At 47.9% G+C, this 13,256-nt stretch overlaps 1 long non-coding RNA gene across 1 annotated transcript in view; it reads right to left on the reverse strand.

Annotated features, from left to right (window-relative positions):
- LOC142492015 (uncharacterized) overlaps nt 1-4,024 on the reverse strand; it is a 51,952-nt gene extending 47,928 nt beyond the window's left edge. The window contains exon 1 of the long non-coding RNA XR_012800667.1: nt 3,945-4,024. This is a non-coding gene — a long non-coding RNA (uncharacterized LOC142492015). The remainder of the gene's footprint in view (nt 1-3,944) is intronic.
- Between the last annotated feature and the right edge of the window lie 9,232 nt (nt 4,025-13,256).

Below are 13,256 nucleotides of genomic sequence, written 5' to 3' on the forward strand. Positions count from 1 at the left end.
AGGGGGAGAGTGATGTGAGGTGCAAGGGGGGGAGAGTGATGTGAGGTGCAAGGGGGGGAGAGTGATGTGAGGTGCAAGGGGGGGAGAGGGATGTGAGGTGCAAGGGGGGGAGAGGGATGTGAGGTGCAAGGGGGGGAGAGGGATGTGAGGTGCAAGGGGGGGAGAGGGATGTGAGGTGCAAGGGGGGAGAGGGATGTGAGGTTCAGGGGGGGAGAGGGATGTGAGGTTCAAGGGGGGAGAGGGATGTGAGGTGCAAGGGGGGAGAGGGATGTGAGGTGCAAGGGGGGAGAGGGATGTGAGGTGCAAGGGGGGAGAGGGATGTGAGGTTCAGGGGGGGAGAGGGATGTGAGGTGCAAGTGGGGAGAGGGACGTGAGGTGCAAGGGGGGAGAGGGATGTGAGGTGCAAGGGGGGAGAGGGATGTGAGGTGCAAGGGGGGAGAGGGATGTGAGGTGCAAGGGGGGAGAGGGATGTGAGGTGCAAGGGGGCAGAGGGATGTGAGCTGCAGGGGGGAGGGATGTGAGCTGCAGGGGGGAGGGATGTGAGCTGCAGGGGGGAGGGATGTGAGCTGCAGGGGGTGGTGGGATGTGTGTGGGGTGTAGGGGGGTATTGTGTGTTTGATGTGGAGGGGGGTATTGTGTGTTTGATGTGGAGGGGTGTATTGTGTGTGGGTGAGGGGGAGAGATGGGGGTATGAGAGATAGATGGGGAGTATCGCAATGGTTGATAGTGTTGGGTTCTGGGGGAGATATGAGGATGATGATGGGTGCTGGAGGAGAGATGATGATGATGATGATGATGATGATGATGATGATGATGATGATGATGATGATGATGATGATGATGATGATGATGATGATGATGATTTTACCCGTGCGGCCCAATTTATTTTTCCTTGGAGCAGTTCGGCCCTTCGCACTTTACGAGTTGTGCAGGCCTGCTGTACATGCTTCCTACCTATCAATTATATTGTAAGCTCCTTGGAGCAGGGACTCCTCTTCCGAAATGTTACTTTTATGTCTGAAGCACTTCTTCCCATGACCTGTTATTTGTATTATTTGTTAGTTATATGATTGTCTCATGTATTACTACTGTGAAGTGCTATGTACATTAATGGCGCTATATCAATAAAGACATACATACTGTATATACATATATACATATATACATACATACTGTCCAACACCATGGAAACATGCATTCATTCCCACTTAAGCAACTAGTATTAGAAGTCACATTTCCTTAGTCAATTCTAATCTGGCTTTCAACCAAATCGCTCCATAGTAACAACCCTCTTAAAAATATGCAATGAGATTCAGTGGGGAATGGAACATGGAGAGTTGAATGGTGCAATATTTCAACATATTTTAATATATATATGATACTTTGATACTGTTGACCATGCTATTATGTTAAACAAGTTGTCATACTCTCGTATCGACAACATGCTTTTAACTGGTCTATCTCTTATTTATCAGGAATATCCCACTATGTGTCTGTAACCCTCTTTACCTGGCTCTAAAGGAGTTCACATCAGATTGACTATATACATAGGCCGTGCTCAGTCTCTCGGGCCTTTGCTGGGTGCTGGGTAAGTGCAGGCTGGGTATGGAGGCTTAAATATAACCAGGATAGGGGCCAGGAACTTGTATAAACAAAAAGTTGCTTATTGGACAGTCATCAATAATGCTTCTCAGACATTAAGATACTGGTTACTGTACAGAAACTCATGGCAAACAATATAATCCTGTATTTCATCCATTGGTAGCTCACTCCTAAGCTATGGAGGTACTTAAAATTGTTACCCATTGTAAGGGATGAAGTGACTCTTGTATAGAGTCAATAATACCCCATATCGAATGGGCCTCTAAGGAATACACTCCGGGCTCCTTGACTAGTAACCCGCTACCATGTACTGCATATTTCTTCCTATAAGGAATCATGGAACTCGTTTACACGGCGTGTTCCCTCCTTACCTGCTACATCACAGCCCCCTGAGCTGGTTGCTGATCGTGTGCGCATCCTCGCTGTTTACAGAGCGTGCGCGCACGCACAGCTTTTCTAGCCGTGCCACAGAGCCTAGCTCCGCCCCCCGGACGCGCCGCGCTTCTCCTGCGTGTGCTCACATGTTCACCATTCCCCATCTGCGTGGCAACTACTCTGAGTGCTCCTTGTCTCCTGCAGCCTATCCTGACATCCGCGAAGGCCGCGCCACCGTTCCGCCCCCAGCCTCATTGGTTCCTGTGTGCTACTTAAGACTTTCACTTCCTGAGTGCTGAGCATAACTCTTGTGACCTTGTGTTCCTGCATTTGTTTTGCCTTGCCTTGCTTTGCTTGTGCCTTGCTGTGTTCTCTGTTGCTTTCCTGCGTACCGACCTGGCTTGACTATAGGACCCCTCTGGATAAAGACCCAGGCTTGTACCTGACTACCCGCACCTCTCCATCCCAGACTTCGGCTTACGGACAATCTACCACTCTCCTGGCTCCTACCCTAGACCACGGCACAACGGACATTGACCACCCCACTGGCTCCGCCCCGGACTCTGGCAAGTACTCATACTAACCCACTCTCTTCAACCCAGACCCGACGACGCTGACTATCCACCCTCCAGGCGTGCTCCCGCTGCTATGGGTGCTCAGTCTTGTACTTTCCCACCTCAGTACCTGGGTCCCGCCTTGTTCGTGGTGAGCTCAAGTGTTACACTTGCATACCTATGTAACAGGGTTCCGGCACCGTCTGGGAGATCTGCCTATTACAAGGTGTGTAGTGCTGATTACCTGCTGGCTCACAGGATGCTGAGCTTTTCGTCGGTAGTATGGGGAAGACAGTACAGGCTTTTGGGGTGATTTTAGTTCTTCTCTCGGTGGTTCAGCACCTCCATCTCTTGCAGGCTCCAGGAGTGTCGGAAAACCCTCTGATACTCCCTGATAGATTGTAGTCTCAGACAGGAATATATTTTTTAACTGGAACACTTTATTCTTTATCAACAGGGTATCAGGATACAACTGGTACAATCTTCTTCCCTTCTCAGGATGGTCCCTGGACTCAACCCCCAGGCATGGGCCCCAAGGGTCTGTCCTAACTCTTCCCCTATTCCCTGGTGGAGTATGAGGTATAGTCCTCACCCACTCCCCTAAGGTGACCAGGGCCCTGCACACACTCTTCCGTGGGACACTCTCAGGGGACAACTAATTAAATGTACATGTTCAGCCCCTTAAGTACCCTGGGGGAGGGTCCAAGTTCTGAGCCCAGGATTGGGCAGAACACAGGCCTTGTCCCACCCCCTGTGTCACTCAAGGCAGCTGCTCACTGCAGGGGAAAACTCAGATTGGGCCTAACACTGCCTGCACTAATACAGGATTTACATGTTAGGTAGGCAGATTACTAGCCAAAACCAGACATGGCTACATCTATTTGATCAGGATTGCACTAGGAACCATTTCGGTTGGGCCCATCCAAACATACTCCAGTTACTATGTCGAGAACTCCTATCAAGAGCATGCTTACTCCTTTTCAATAATTAGAACAATCTTGGACCCTTACCAATGGCACATACTTAATGGGTATACTGTATTTCTAACTGAAAACAACAAAACATGACAGGACACTTCTTAATACACTTAGCTATACACATAAACCTATTTACAGGACTCACAGTTAGGATCTCAGTCAGAACTCTGAAGAACCTGCTTCTAGACTATAGGGTGGAGCTATGTACCCCCTGTACTCCCTTTAGTGACATCACAGGTCACAAGACATACAAAAAAGTGACAATCCCTTCTGCATAGTCATCGTACATCACATGATGGGGAGGGGCGTAACCAGAGTAGAGTGATCCCACAAAGTTAACCCATTTAGGCGATTAAACCCTTAACTGAAATAATAGTCCCCAATGGGGGGGCTACATGTCTATCTCAGGCTCTAACTCTAACCACTTGCATTTTACCTGTAGAGTATGCAAAGGTCCTGTTCCAGGCCCCCTCTTTCTTCTGTCTTTATAAATGACCTTCCCACAGTTTGTAATCCAACTTCTTTACTTATTTATGCTTCAGATACTTCAGGTATATATATGCACACAGCTCCAGTCTCTCTATAAAATGTTCTGCAATCTGATTCCTTAATGGTTGAAAACTGGATAACATAAAACAAACACTGACAAAACAGTAAATATTGTACTTGGGACTAATGATAATTTATAAAGTTTCCCATGACAGAGCTGCTGATCAGAACTAACTTTAATACTAATCTTGGCTCAGTTATTAGTTTAAATATCTGGGCATGTGGCCAGACTCCCATCTAACATTTGGTTTGCGTATTGACATCCCGACATACAAAATCCATACCAAACAGGGTGTACTTTACAGAACTAAACCCTACCTAAGCCTATTGGTCAAAAAGCATATTGCACAGAAGATGCTAATGCCAATTCACTATGGTGCTATAGTGTATGGTAGATCACCCCAATTTCATGTAAGAACACTACACAATCTTTACAACTTATTATGCCATTTTTGAGTTAGGTAACTACCACACCCGCCATTGCTATATGTTAATTAGACTAGATTGGCTTTTTCTTACATGGACAAGTTGCCCATTTATTTGAGCAGGCTTCTCATTCCTACTCATTTAATCACACTCCGGAAACGTGCTCCAGGTTCCGGGTTCCCGCTGCGGTTGCAGGCCCCAGTTCCATTCTTTTCAGGTACCGTCATTAGCAGCGATCCCCATTCTCCAGGATCAACCTTCTCTCTTGTCACTCTGGGCGAGGCTCCAGCCGTCAGCATGGCTGTATCTCCTCCCGCCTCCGCGTCGTGCCCGGGCACAAACGGCTCCACGGCCCACAAATAATGGATGCCACATTGGGGGCATTTCGCAGTGGTGCTGGCTTCTCCGCCCGGCAGCCTGCACTGCATACACAGGCACAGCAGTACCTCTCTTCCATCCGCCTTCACCACCAGGAAGCCTCCTGGCAGTTGGTAGGGGTGTATTTCGATATTGTCCATGATACAATTGTATCATGTTTGGCAAGGGAGACACATGGCACAGCAGTCTCTCCTGTTCACCAGCTCCTCGCAACTGCAGGGCAGGAAGCGCACATCCAGCTCCTACCTCAGTCAGCACCGTCTTCCATTGGCAGATGCAAGGACCCCTCCCTCTGGTGGAGATTAGAGGAGGGTCCCACAGCTTCACGTCATGACCAGGAATTGGCTCTGAGCCACAGTACAGGAGGGCACGGCCATGGCTTTCGCGCCACTTCCCCCATCAGGGTGGGGTTCTCTCTTTTGCGCCTCTCCCGGCCAGGATTTTGCAAAAGTCTCTTCTGCACACAGCCAACGCGGTCTCCCAGGGAAGCGGGAGCCGCCATTTTGGATCACGCTGCAATCCACATTAGCAGCAGGGATAACTTGCGTAGTGATCACCGTCTGGCAATCAAATACTCCATCATTATTTTCACATGTAATCGCAATGTCAGCTATCCTCCAGGGCTGCACCCTGGGCAGTCAGGCAGGACAAGAACGGCGGGGTCACAGCTTTCGCGCCGCTCCACAGCAAATTGGCGAAAGTAATTTCTGTCCCTTGTACCTCTGTGGTACACACACCACGTGTGCTCTCTCCATCTGGTGCGATTCACCATCTTGGACTCTCCACACCGCGCGGGACATCATTACTTGCCGCCATCTTTACACTTCGATTGCGATCACACATGGTGCTCCTCTCTGCTGGGCAGCCGCCATTTCCGATGCAATAAAGTATGCCAGTGCGCCTCTACATGTATCTCATGTGTGTCTCACTCATGTATGCACTACCTCAGGCTAGGCTAACTCTCTCTCTGTATGCTGTACACGATATCCCCCAGTATGTGCTCCGTGGTTGGTAGTATGGTTACTGGCTAGAGTACTCTGGCTTCTCCATGCAGTACTTAGGACGTCACCTACTGTTGGCTACACCTAGCGCAGACCCTCCCAGGAGTTCCTGACCCGCGTTAATCAGGCTACTCCTTAAGGCATCCTACGACTAGCTGCCTCAAAGTTACTAGAACAGCTATAGCCCTGTCTCCAGATCTACCTTACTCCATATCAGGCCCTAGGGTGTGCTTTGTGAGTGACCATGGTACTCCTGACTACCCTAGGCTTCCGTCCTTTTGCAGCACATTACTGGTAGCATACATTTCCCGGTTTCCTAGTCAGCCTAGCAAAAGCCTGTCCTGATGATCTCAGCAGCGCCTACAATTGTAACGGTGTTTCCAGGGCCCTTCTGATCCTGATCCCTATGTGAGAAAACTGCCCCCCGTTACGTGTCATGTTATGCGGTGCACCTGCTGGCTCACAGGACTCCTGAGTCTCCCGCTTGATGGTAGTGGGGATTTCACCAGGGCTGGCTCGTGAGGTAGTTCTGAGTTCTACTCACAGTTGGTACAGCGCCTCCATCTCTTCCAGGTCCCCACGATAGCAGGGAGGAGTATCTGGAAGAGAACCCCTGGGTGCAACTTCTCCCTGATTAACTCCAGTCTCAGGCAAGAAGGCTCTTTGAATCACGGGCATCTTTATTGACATCATCCACGGCAGACTGCCCATCATAGTGGCCGGTACTTAGCCGCACATCAGCATAGTTGCCCACCTCAAGGAAGTTCCCTCCTGACTCTGTAATAGAGACAGGGATATCTCTGCCACCTCTCCCCTAAGGGAGGGCCACCATCTGTGCCAGAGCCCTAACACAGTGTGGGGTCAGCTTGTCACACTGCAACTACTTGATCTGGAACTTTAGTCTCACAGAGCAGACACTTGCACTAGACACTTGACCCAGACATAACAGACTAACTTTAGGAAGTGATGCGTATTATATAGCTCCAGAAGGCCCACCCCTGAACATATTACACCTCACAAGGGGTTGAGGGCAAACCTCCATGATAACTTCTGGCAAACCTGCCCTCTTAACAGGGATTACTGCACAGAAGGAGAGAGGCATGTAACCCAAAATTACACAGGGCTACACATATATACATATATACTGTGACGGTAGGCTCTCAAATAAAGGTTAAGCCCGTTTTGGTTACTCCTGATCCGTGTATAAGGGTCCAAGAGAGTTAGCTCTTGGGCCCAGTAACACTGTACCATTCTGTTATACTGCCTGTAATAAAAGTATTTTTGGTGTTTTTCCCTTTCCGGGCATGCCAGCAAGCAGGGATTGCTAGAGTATGAGTTTCAAGGGGGGTTTTGCGGAGGAACCGTTGACACTGCCTGCACTGACAAGCTGAGAGTGGGTGCTGTTCCTATATCAGCATTGCCTGAACCATAGTACTGCTACTTTTGTTTCCCTTGCTAACAGTTACATTTACAACGAACAAGGAGCTTCTGATAAATTTACTGCCTGGCGACAGAGAAGCCCAATGCTACATCCAACATGACAGAAATACACAGTAAAATACTTATACAGTATATTCTCTTGAGAAAGGGTCATTTAGTTTAACCCTTTGGCCAAAGCGTTGTAAGCTTGCGAGCCACGACAAGGCAGACACCCGTTCGCAAGTCCTAACACTACCAGATAAAATACTAATATACCTCTATTAGGATTAAGATTAAACTAAATGACCCTTTTTCAAGAGACTATATAAGTATTTTACTGTGTATTTCTGTCATGTTGGATGTAGCATTGGGCGTCTCTGTCGTCTGTTGTATACATATGCCATGCTCAATACAGTAGCACTCCATTTTGACACTTAAATACATACATATATTTTGTGGGGGCTCAGGGGTTCCCAAAAAGAGCTTGCTGTGGTTTTGTGTTCTGTTAACTTTACTGCCTGCACTGACGAGCTGAGAGTGGGTGTTTTCACTATCAGCATTTCCTTAACCACAGTACTGTACTGCTACTTGTGTTGCCTTTGCTAACAGCTGCATTCACAACCTCCCCTTGAAAACGCAAGTGCAATTCACCACTAGGCTACCCTGCTTCAGCACAGCCCAGAAAGGAGAAGGGGGCACAGGGATAAAACATATATTCTGGTAGCTAAGGGAATCCCTAGATTAAGGCGGTACCCCAACTAGTGCCAAGGTGACTCACAACCAGTATAGGGTTGTGGGTACCCCAACCATATATAAGGTTGATGGGGAACTCAGAGAGTCCAGACTGAGTCCAAGAAAAAGTGTGTGGGGAATAAAGCAGATAAAAATAAAACTACAACATTTTCCCTTTTCTATCCCCTGTTCCTCAAGGCTCAGAAGCGTAGTGAAATATACGCTATTAAATGTAATGGGCAGTCTTTAAAACATTGTTAGAAAAGCACACTTATCAGTGTACACCCTTGGATAATAAGTATAAAATAAATAAGTCAAAACCAATGTGGCTAAATAAACAGGTAGGGGAGGAAATGGACAAGAAGAGGAAGGCCTTTAGATTCTTTAAGACAGAATGGACGGAGGCATCATATCAGAATTATAAGGAATGTAACAAAAATTGCAAAAGGGCAATCAAATTAGCAAAAATGGATAATGACAAAAGGATTGCAATAGAAAGTAAGGTCAACCCTAAAATGTTCTTTAAATACCTTAATAACAAAAAAATGAGAACAGTGTGAGATGGGTAGGCAAATTATTGGAGACAAGAAAAAGCAAAGGTTTTAAACAAATTCCTTGCCTCTGTGTTTACCAGGGAAGAATCAAATTCAATAGTAGTGCCGCAGGAGGAAGCCACAACCTCCATATTAATGAACAATTGGTTAACTGAGGAAGAAGTTCATAAGCGACTTGAAAAAATTAAAGTAAATAAGGCACCTGGCCCCGATGGCATACATCCAAGAGTTCTCAAGGAGTTAAGCTCAGTAATAGTCAAACCATTATATTTAATATTCAAGGACTCTATTTTTACAGGCTCAGTGTAATGCCTGAATGCCCACAGACCTGGCCAGTCCCCAATACTGAGGTGGGTAAGGTTATAACACACACCCACAGCAGTGAGGGCGTGCCCGGAGTGTGGTATGATGCGTTGCCGGGCCTGGTGAGAAAAGGATAACTTGATACTTGCTGTGTCTGGGGTGCCAGAAGTCCGAGGGTAGAGATCCGAGAGCCGTAGGTCAGGGGCAGGAGAGAGCAGCGTAGGAAGGTCCAAAGCCGAGTCCAGGGAGTAACGTGGTACACGAAGTCAACGAGAGCCAAGATCAAATCCACGGGTATCCAACGGGGGTAGGGACAGGAACTAGAGCTGTAATACAGAAGAGAGCCAGGCATAGACGACCGAACAACCGAAGCCACAGAAGAACTATGCAGAGCGAGGAAGGAGAGGGCAGACTGGGGTTATATATGCAGGAGGACCAATGAGAGCAAGAGGTGGAGCGGAGGCCTGTCTGAGCAAGCCCAGGGATAGGTTCAGGTGCCCAGAGTGGGAGTCAGTCAGGTGAGTGGTGGAGACAGCCTGTAGCTGATGGGAGGCAGAGTCAGCGGTGCGGGAGGACAGCAAAGAGGATCAGGTGCGCACCCGCCCTGTAAGGTTCGCGTGTGCCGTGGAGGAGCGGCATGGCGTCCGACCGGAGGAGGTAAGGAGCCGACGGGGAGGGGGTCTGGGACGAGCGGCCGCACTGGGAGCCTGGGTGATGGGGACCCGCTGAGAGGAGCGTGTCCCCCGATCCCTTACACTCAGTAGCACAAGATTGGCATAAAGCAGATGTGGTGCCTATATTTAACAAGGGAGCTAGATCACAACCAGGGAATTACAGACCTGTAAGCCTGACTTCAATAGTGGGGAAACTACTTGAAGGTTTAATAAGGGATAATATTCAGGAATATCTAATGGAAAACAAAATTATTAGTAATAGTCAGCATGGATTTATGAAGGATAGATCATGCCAAACTAACCGTATTTGTTTCTTTGAGGTGGTAAGAAGGAATTTAGACTAGGGTAATGCAGTTGATGTGGTCTACTATGATTGTGCAATCGATCTATGCCCAGGGTTCAGCCCTCGAGGCCGCACCCATCCCCTTTCGGAACCAGAAACCAAGGCTATGCGGGAATACATTCAGAGAATCTTCAGCGTTGGTTTATTCGCAAATCAAGTTCTCCCGCTGAAGCGGGTTTCTTCTTCGTTTCTAAAAAAGACGGGTCTCTCAGATATCGTCTACCCCTCATTCCTGAACTTTTCGACTGCTTACGCAAGGCTACCATCTTCATCGAGGAGCCTACAATTTGATCTGGATCAGAGAGGGTGATGAGTGGAAAACAGCCTTTAATACCCTTTGACGGCCACTACGAATGCCATTTGGCTTATGCAACGTACCGACCGTATTTAAAAACTTCATCAACGTGATTTTCCGGGATCTATTGGACCAATTTCTCGTGGTATATCTGGACAATGTCCTTATCTTTTCCAGTTCTTTGACCAAACATCGGGCACAGGTGAGATTGGTTCTCCAAAGTCTTCAGGACCACTCCCTGTACACCTAGCTCGAGAAGGGTCAATTCGAACAGAGGAAGATTTCTTTCCTTGGGTACGTCATCTCTTCCCATGGGTTCGAGATGGATCGTGTGAAAGTATTGGCAGTGCTGGACTGGCCCTTACCGTTAGTTCTCAAACCGATACAACGATTGCTTGGGTTCGCCAACTACTACCGACGATTTATAAGGAATTTTTCTAAGGTGGTTGCACCCATTATGGTTCCTACGAAGAAAGGGGAGAATCCTAAGATATGGCCCACTGAGGCTCTTCTGGCGTTCGAGAATCTCAAGTCCGCCTTTTCTTCCGCACCTGTGCTGATCCATCCAGATTCTATGAAACACTTCGTGCTTGAAGAAGACGCATCCGATCTGGCACCCGGAGCTGTTCTTTCTCAAAGGAAGGATTTTCATGGGAAACTCCACCACTGTGCCTTCATTTCTAAAAAATATTCTACTGCGGAAAGGAACCATGATGTTGGAAATCGGGAACTTCTAGCTATGAAAATGGCTCTTGAAAATGGAGACATTTGCTTGAAGGGACAACTTCTCCGATTTCAATCCTTACAGACCCCAAGAACCTCGAATACATTGAAGGGGCAAGTGTGAGGATTGTCCATCGGTCCAGCCCCGATGACGCACCCTGTGACGAGACGCATGCCGCACTACCAGGCTGAGAGAAACCGCATGCCCTGTGCTTATGTTCCGCCAACGTGAAGAGTCCAGTAACACGCGCCACTCTGCCAGGCAGTGGGACACCGCACAGACCTCGCTCAGGCTTCACCCTCGTAACATCACGGGTCAGGCGCACCGCACACGAGCTACGCACAAGCGCCACGCTACCTTGGACACACGAGGGGTTAATTGCATCAGCAATAATTCCACACCAGCACTTCTCACCGCCCCTGTTTACCAGTGGACTGAATATGTCTAGGGGTGGTTCTTGTTCATTACCCTGCAGCTGTGTGCTGCCCTACCATTGGTTGTCTGTCTTTTAAATGCTCAGTCAGTCCGGCTGCAAACAGGCTGAGCATAAACCTTTGTTTGTGTTCTTCACTCTTCACTCTTCTTCACTCGGTTAAACTTTGTGACCTCTTATTGTCCAGGATCCAAAAACACCAAAACAGATGCTCTATCTCGACAATTCTCTCCTGACGGCTCCGAGGAGATAGAGCAGGGGCCCATCATTCCACCTGCACAAATCATCTCTGCCGTATCTTCAACACTTCTGCAACAGATTTTTCAAGCTCAGCAGGGGATCCTAGATCAACGTCCACACCTTCGTCTAAATTATTTGTTCCTCCCGAATTCCGAAGTGAGGTGTTGCAATAGGGTCATAACTCCAAGGCGGCTGATCACCCGGCGGTCAGGAAGACTTGTGATTTCCTCAAACAAATCTTTTGACGGCCAGAGCTCCGCAAAGTCGTACAGGAGATTGTGTCAGCCTGCGTTATATGTGCTCAGACGATGGTGGCAAGGACGTTACCCTGTGCATTGCTCCAAACCTTACACGTTCCCACCAGCCCATTGACCCACCGCTCATGGATTTTTTTGTGGAGCTGCCTCCCGCCAGGGGTATGACTACCATACTAGTAGTGGTTGACCGATTCACATGGCAAGCCCATTTTGTTCCTCTCAGAAAGCTACCCACAGCATCTGAACTATTGGAGATCTTTATTAAAGAGATATTCCGCCTCCATGGAGTACCGACGGATGTAGTCTCAGATCGCGATCCCAATTTGTTTCTAGATTTTGGAAGGCCTTCTGCCAAAGAATGGGTATTTCCTTAGATTTCTCTTCTTCCTACCATCCCCAGTCCAATGGTCTCACGGAAAAGACCAATCAGTCCTTAGAACAATTTCACCCAGATGAAGTCCGGTGGGACGAAACATGTTAGGCCTTTTTTGATGCTTTGAGGCCACTGTACCCAATCTTCTGAGAAGCCCTGATTGGAAGGAAACTGCTGAGACGGCCGTGACGCGGCGGAGTGCCCCCACTGCGGGTGAGAGAAGCTGGCAGAGGCAATCGCGGTCTGTTCCTGACTGAGAAGTGGAGCGGTCGCATCGGGTGCTGTTATCTAAGGAGAAGGTTTGAAGTGCGCCCGAAGTCACTTCTTGTTTACTTACGAGCAGAGTGTGAGTGTGTTACCATCCCCTCTGTGTTTGTCATCTTCAAGTAAATGTTAATGCACTATATCCTTGCATTTGTGTTTCTTCATATGAAGGTCTACAAAGAGTCTGCTGACCTGGAGAATCTTCTACTTGGAGTTACAGTATTATGTGTTTTTCAGTGCTAACTAACACTGAGTTCATTTGCACATATTAACTGTTTTATCACTTTGCGCCATGAACACTGTCCTGCCTCCATGCTGTCTACAGATACTCTTACAGGACTCTGTCCCTGGGTTGTGGTCGGTTTATTTGTATCCATACCTCAACCCTGCGGGTCCGCCTCCTGATTTGAGACGAGCACCATCACACACGCTTCTGATAGTAGTATTCTGTGAATGAAACTGAGAGGTATTAAAAAACCCTGCACCCATCAGATTATGGAGTTCTCCAAAATTCAAAGCACCAAGTGCCAGTGAGTTAAATTCCATCTCTGGAATGGGGGGAGGATTGTGTCTGGAACGGCAAGCTGATTTCAGTTCTAGGACATTGCAGCAGGCTAAAATCTCAGTGTTTGGGAAAAATTCTTCGGTAAGATTCCCTGCACCTTGAAGAGTATAGTCTGCACCCCAGTTCCCAAGTAAGTGTGTCTTTTATTATGTAATTTTTGTAACATTGTGTGTTTGCCTTTTCCTGTGAATAAATTTACAATTTATTTCATTAACTTG

This window comes from Ascaphus truei, chromosome 4 (assembly GCF_040206685.1).
Source record: "Ascaphus truei isolate aAscTru1 chromosome 4, aAscTru1.hap1, whole genome shotgun sequence".
NCBI lineage: Eukaryota > Metazoa > Chordata > Amphibia > Anura > Ascaphidae > Ascaphus > Ascaphus truei.